Source organism: Aegilops tauschii, chromosome 5 (assembly GCF_002575655.3).
Source record: "Aegilops tauschii subsp. strangulata cultivar AL8/78 chromosome 5, Aet v6.0, whole genome shotgun sequence".
Taxonomy (NCBI): domain Eukaryota; kingdom Viridiplantae; phylum Streptophyta; class Magnoliopsida; order Poales; family Poaceae; genus Aegilops; species Aegilops tauschii.
The window spans coordinates 141,673,284-141,679,751 of record NC_053039.3 but is presented as its reverse complement, the minus strand read 5'-3'; positions in this window follow the sequence as shown (position 1 = coordinate 141,679,751).

The following is a 6,468-nucleotide window of genomic DNA, read 5'->3' as shown; positions in this document are numbered from 1 at the left end:
GGTTCGAGCTTATCAGCTTGAAACTTCTTCACATAAGCGTCGCAGCCCCAAACTTTTATGAAATGACAGCTTAGGTTTCTCTAAACCATAGTTCATATGGTGTCGTCTCAACGGAATTACGTGGTGCCCTATTTAAAGTGAATGCGGTTGTCTCTAATGCCTAACCCATAAACGATAATGTAATTCGATAAGGGACATCATGGTATGCACTATATCCAATAGGGTGCAGTTATGATGTTCGGACACACCATCACACTATAGTGTTCCAGGCGGTATTAGTCGTGAAACAATTTCCACAATTTCTTAATTGTGTGCCAAACTCGTAACTCAGATATTCATCTCTGTGATCATATCACATACATTTTATCCTCTTGTCACGACGATCTTCAACTTCACTCTGAAATTACTTGAACCTTTCAATAATTCAGACTTGTGTTTCATCAAGTAAATATACTCAGCATCTACTCAAATCATCTGTGAAGTAAGAACATAACGATATCCACTGCAAGCCTCAGCACTCATTGGACTGCGCACATCAAAATGTTTACTTCCAACAAGTTGCTTTCTTGTTCCATCTTACTGAAAACGAGGCCTTTCAGTCATCTTGCCCACTGGTATGATTTGCATGTCTCAAGTGATTCAAAATCAAGTGAGTCCAAATGATCCATCTGTATGGACTTTCTTCATGCATATATACTAATAGACATGGTTCGCATGTCTCAATCTTTTCAAAAACGAGTGAGTCCAAAGATCCATCAACATGGAGCTTCTTCATGCGTTTTATACCAATATGACTCAAGTGGCAGTGCCACAAGTATGTGGTACTATCATTACTATCTTATATCTTTTGGCATGAACATGTGTATCACTACGATCGAGATTCAATAAACCATTCATTTTAGGTGCAAGACCATTGAAGGTATTATTCAAATAGACAGAGTAACCATTATTCTCCTTAAATGAATAACCGTATTGCGATAAACATAATCCAATCATGTTTATGCTCAACGCAAACACCAAATAATAATTATTTAGGTTTAACACCAATCTCGATGGTACAGGGAGCATGTGATGCTTGATCACATCAACCTTGGAAACACTTCCAACACATATCGTCATCTCACCTTTAGCTAGTCTCCGTTTATTCCGTAGCCTTTTATTTCGAGTTACCAACACTTAGCAACCGAGCCGGTATCTAATACCCTGGTGCTACTAGGAGTACTAGTAAAATACACATTAATATAATGTATATCCAATATACTTCTGTCGACCTTGCCGACCTTCTCATCTACCAAGTATCTAGGGTAGTTCTGCTTCAGTGACAGTTCCCCTCATTACAGAAGCACTTAGTCTCAGGTTTGGGTTCAACCTTGGGTTTCTTAACTAGAGCAATAACTGATTTGCCGTTTCATGAAGTATCCCTTCTTTCCCTTGCCCTTCTTGAAATTAGTGGTTTTACTAACCATCAACAATTGATGCTCCTACTTGATTTCTACTTTCGTGGTGTCAAACATCGCGAATAGCTCAAGGATCATATATCTATCCCTAATTTGTTATAGTTCATCACGAAGCTCTAGTAGCTTGGTGGCAGTGACTTTGGAGAACCATCACTATCTCATCTGGAAGATTAACTCCCACTCGATTCAAGCGATTGTAGTACTCAGACAATCTGAGCACATGCTCAATGGTTGAGCTTTTCTCCCTTAGTTTGCAGGCTTTAGAAACTTGTCAGAGGTCTCATACCTCTTGACGTGGGCACGAGCCTAAAATCCCAATTTCAGCTCTTGGAACATCTCATATGTTCCGCGATGTTTCAAAATGTCTTCGGTGCCTCAATTCTAAACCGTTCAACATTACGCACTGAACTATCACGTAGTAATCAAAACGTGTATGTCAGATGTTCGCAACATCCACAAATGACGCACGTGGTTCAGCGCCTTCTGTGCAGCAATGAGGACAATCCTCAGTTTACGGACCCAGTCCGCATAATTGCTACTATCAACTTTCAACTAAATTTTTCTCTAGGAACATTTCTTAAACAGTAGAACTAAAGCGTAAGCTACGACATAATTTGCAAAGACCTTTTGACTATGTTCATGATAATTAAGTTCATCTAATTATTTAATGAACTCCCACTCAGATAGACATCCCTCTAGTCATCTAAGTGATACATGATCCGAGTCAACTAGGCCGTGTCCGATCATCACGTGACACGGACTAGTCATCATCGGTGAACATCTCCATGTTGATCGTATCTACTATACGACTCATGTTCGACCTTTCGGTCTCTTGTGTTCCGAGGCCATGTCTGTACATGCTAGGCTCGTCAAGTCAACCTAAGTGTTTCGCATGTGTAAATCTGGCTTACACCCATTGTATGCGAACGTTAGAATCTATCACACCCGATCATCACGTGGTGCTTCGAAACAACGAACCTTCGCAATGGTGCACAGTTAGGGGGAACACGTCTCTTGAAATTTTAGTGAGGGATCATCTTATTTATGCTACCGTCGTTCTAAGCAAATAAGATGTAAACATGACAAACATCACATGCAAATCATAAAGTGACATGATATGGCCAATATCATCTTGCGCCTTTGATCTCCATCTTCGAGGCGCGGCATGATCACCTTCGTCACCGACATGACACCATGATCTCCATCATCATGATCTCCATCATCGTGTCTTCATGAAGTTGTCTCACCAACTATTACTTCTAGTACTATGGCTAACAGTTAGCAATAAAGTAAAGTAATTACATGGCGTTTTTCATTGACACGCAGGTCATACAATAAATTAAGACAACTCCTATGGCTCCTGCCGGTTGTCATACTCATCGACATGCAAGTCGTGATTCCTATTACAAGAACATGATTAATCTCATACATCACATATATAATTCATCACATCCTTTTGGCCATATCACATCACATAGCATACCCTGCAAAAACAAGTTAGACGTCCTCTAATTGTTGTTGCATGTTTTACGTGGCTGCTATGGGTTTCTAGCAGAACGTTTCTTACCTACACCAAAGCCACAACGGTGATATGCCAGTTGCTATTTACCCTTCATAAGGACCCTCTTCATCGAATCCGATCCGACTAAAGTGGGAGAAACAGACACCCGCTAGCCACCTTATGCATCAAGTGCATGTCAGTCAGTGGAACCTGTGTACGTGTAAGGTTGGTCCGGGCCGCTTCATCCCACAATGCCGCCGAATCAAGATAAGACTAGTAACGGTAAGCAAATTGAACAAATCATCGCCCACAACTACTTTGTGTTCTACTCGTGCATAGAATCCACGCATAGACCTAGCTCATGATGCCACTGTTGGGGAACGTAGCAATAATTCAAAATTTTCCTACGTGTCACCAAGATCAATCTAGGAGATGCTAGCAATGAGAGAGAGGGAGTGCATCTTCATACCCTTGAAGATCGCTAAGCGGAAGCGTTACAAGAACGCGGTTGATGGAGTCGTACTCGCAGCGATTCAAATCGCGGAAGATCCGATCTAGCGCCGAACGGACGGCACCTCCGCGTTCAACACACGTACAGCCCGGGGACGTCTCCTCCTTCTTGATCCAGCAAGGGGAGAGGAGAAGTTGAGGGAGAACTCCAGCAGCACGACGGCATGGTGGCAATGGAGCTCGTGGTTCTCCGGCAGAGCTTCGCTAAGCACTATGGAGGAGAAGGAGGAGGTGTATGAGGAGGGAGGGCTGCGCCAGGGAAGAGGTGCAACTGCCCTCCCACCCCTCCACTATATATAGGGGCAAGGGGAGAGGGGGAGGCGCCCTAGGGTTTCCCCTAGGGGCGGCGGCCAAGCAGATTGGATCTCCCTAGAGAAAATCCTAGGGAGACTTGCCCCACAAGCCAAGCAGGTGGAGGCGCCCCACCTCCCCAAGTAACGTGGGAAAGGGTGTGGGGGCGCACCACCCCTTAGTGGGCTGGTTTGCCCCTTTCCCTTTGGCCCATGAGGCCCTCCAATACTTGCCGGGGCTCCCGAAACACCTTTCGGTCATGCTGGCCATAGCCTGGTATCCCAGGAACACTTCCGGACACCAATACCCTTCGTCCAATATATCGATCTTCACTACCAGACCATTCCGGAACTCCTCGTGATGTCCGGGATCTCATCCGGGACTCCAAATAACCTTCCGTAACCACATACTATTTCCCATAACAACTCTAGCGTCACCGAACCTTAAGTGTGTAGACCCTACGGGTTCGGGAACCATGCAGACATGACCGAGACACCTCTCCGGCCAATAACCAATAGCGGGATCTGGATACCCATATTGGCTCCCACATGTTCCACGATGATCTCATCGGATGAACCATGATGTCGGGGATTCAATCAATCCCGTATACAATTCCCTTTGTCAATCGGTACGTTACTTGCCCGAGATTCGATCGTCGGTATCCCAATACCTCGTTCAATCTCGTTACCGGCAAGTCACTTTACTCGTTCCGTAATGCATGATCCCGTGACTAACTACTTAGTCACATTGAGCTCATTATGATGATGCATTACCGAGTGGGCCCAGAGATACCTCTCCGTCATACGGAGTGACAAATCCCAGTCTCGATTCGTACCAACCCAACAGACACTTTCGGAGATACCTGTAGTGTACCTTTATAGCCACCCAGTTACGTTGTGACGTTTGGTACACCCAAAGCATTCCTACGATATCCGGGAGTTGCACAATCTCATGGTCTAAGGAAATGATACTTGACATTAGAAAATCTCTTAGCAAACGAACTACACGATCTTAGAAAATCTCTTAGCAAACGAACTACACGATCTTGTGCTATGCTTAGGATTGGGTCTTGTCCATCACATCATTCTCCTAATGATGTGATCCCGTTATCAATGACATCCAATGTCCATGGTCAGGAAACCATAACCATCTATTGATCAACGAGCTAGTCGACTAGAGGCTTAGTAGGGACATGTTGTGGTCTATGTATTCACACATGTATTACGGTTTCCAGTTAATACAATTATAGCTTGAACAATAGACAATCATCATGAACAAGGAAATACAATAATAACCATTTTATTATTCCCTCTAGGGCATATTTCTAACACTGACAAAGCGACTTACTTGGCAAATCACAAAAAAACTGGGCTGTGGCCATGGACCCAGCTGCGGCCGTGGACCCAGCTGTCAGCCTCTCCACGTACAGTACTCTTCCGATGGAAGTCGGTCATTGACCACATTGACCACGCCGCGCCGAGAGCACCAAGGCGGTAGAAGACGGCGATGCCTAGTAAGAGGACGACACGGAGCCGGGAAGAACGTGGAAGTCTATGCCCACGCGGAGAGGAGTACGAGGGTTCACTGGTTCGGCTGCGGTGTGAGGCTGCCGTCGCCGCAGAATAACAGGGGGTGTGGGTGAGTAGAGGGATGCCCTAGCCAGCGGTGGGAGTATTAGGGGAGGTGAGGCCTCCGCGGCATCACAGCCGGCCACGGGAGGCAGGAGCACGCGGCACGACCGGCGCTGGTTTGGGCGGCTGGAGCAAGAAGACCAGAGGTTGAAGAAGCACTATGGCTGTTGGATGAACATCGTACGGTAACTAGAGCTAGAATCATTCATATTGACTAAGTTGACAAAGCCCTCCGTCCCCGTCAACTTGGTAGGCCCACAAGTTAGCCTCCCACTATGCTAGGTTCCAGCTGGCAGGGGGGGTATTCATTTTTTTGTGCGTAATAGGGAGGCACTTCCTTGCGTGTGAAGATAGCTAGTGGGTCCGACCTGTCAGCGGGGGGCACATTTTTTTCACGAAATACAGAGGCCCTTTAGGTGGGTCCCAGATGTTAGGTGGAGGAATCAAAGACTTGAGAAGGCGTACAGAACAAGCTAGTGTACCAGTAAAGAGACGTTGCTGAGTTTTAGAAAAAAGAGAGACGTGCTCCTGTAGCTGGTTCGAATCCAAACCTAGACCATGACTATATATGGTGCTATGCTACTCTACAAGTAATGAAACTGACATATCCAACGTTCACTTCTCCTCTTCTCTACTTACTCTGCCTAGCATCAGAAGCTCTGGCCGCAGCAACCATGTCTGCTGGCTGCTCGTCAACCTGCTCTTCAGCAGGCAACAACCAAATATGCGCCAAGTCGCCACCCGTACCATCCGCTGTGGGTCTCATCACACCCCCGCCGGCACGCGCACCGCAGCCGGTTGCTCATCGCAACCCGCTGCCGTTGGTGTGGTGCCACTGTTGCAAATCACACAGAGTCATCCGTCGCGTCTCAACCACAATCCTCAACCCTGGCCGAGTCTTCTACAAATGCCCGAATCATGGGGTAATAATATGTTTAAGTGTTGTTATGCTGCTTTCAGTTGCTCATTTTTTTAATAGTTTGGTTGATGATCTTCCAATTTGATTCGTGCAGAAAAGGGAAGATTCGTGTGATTTGTATTTCTGGGAAGTTGCTGATGTGGGGGAGTGCAACTACGC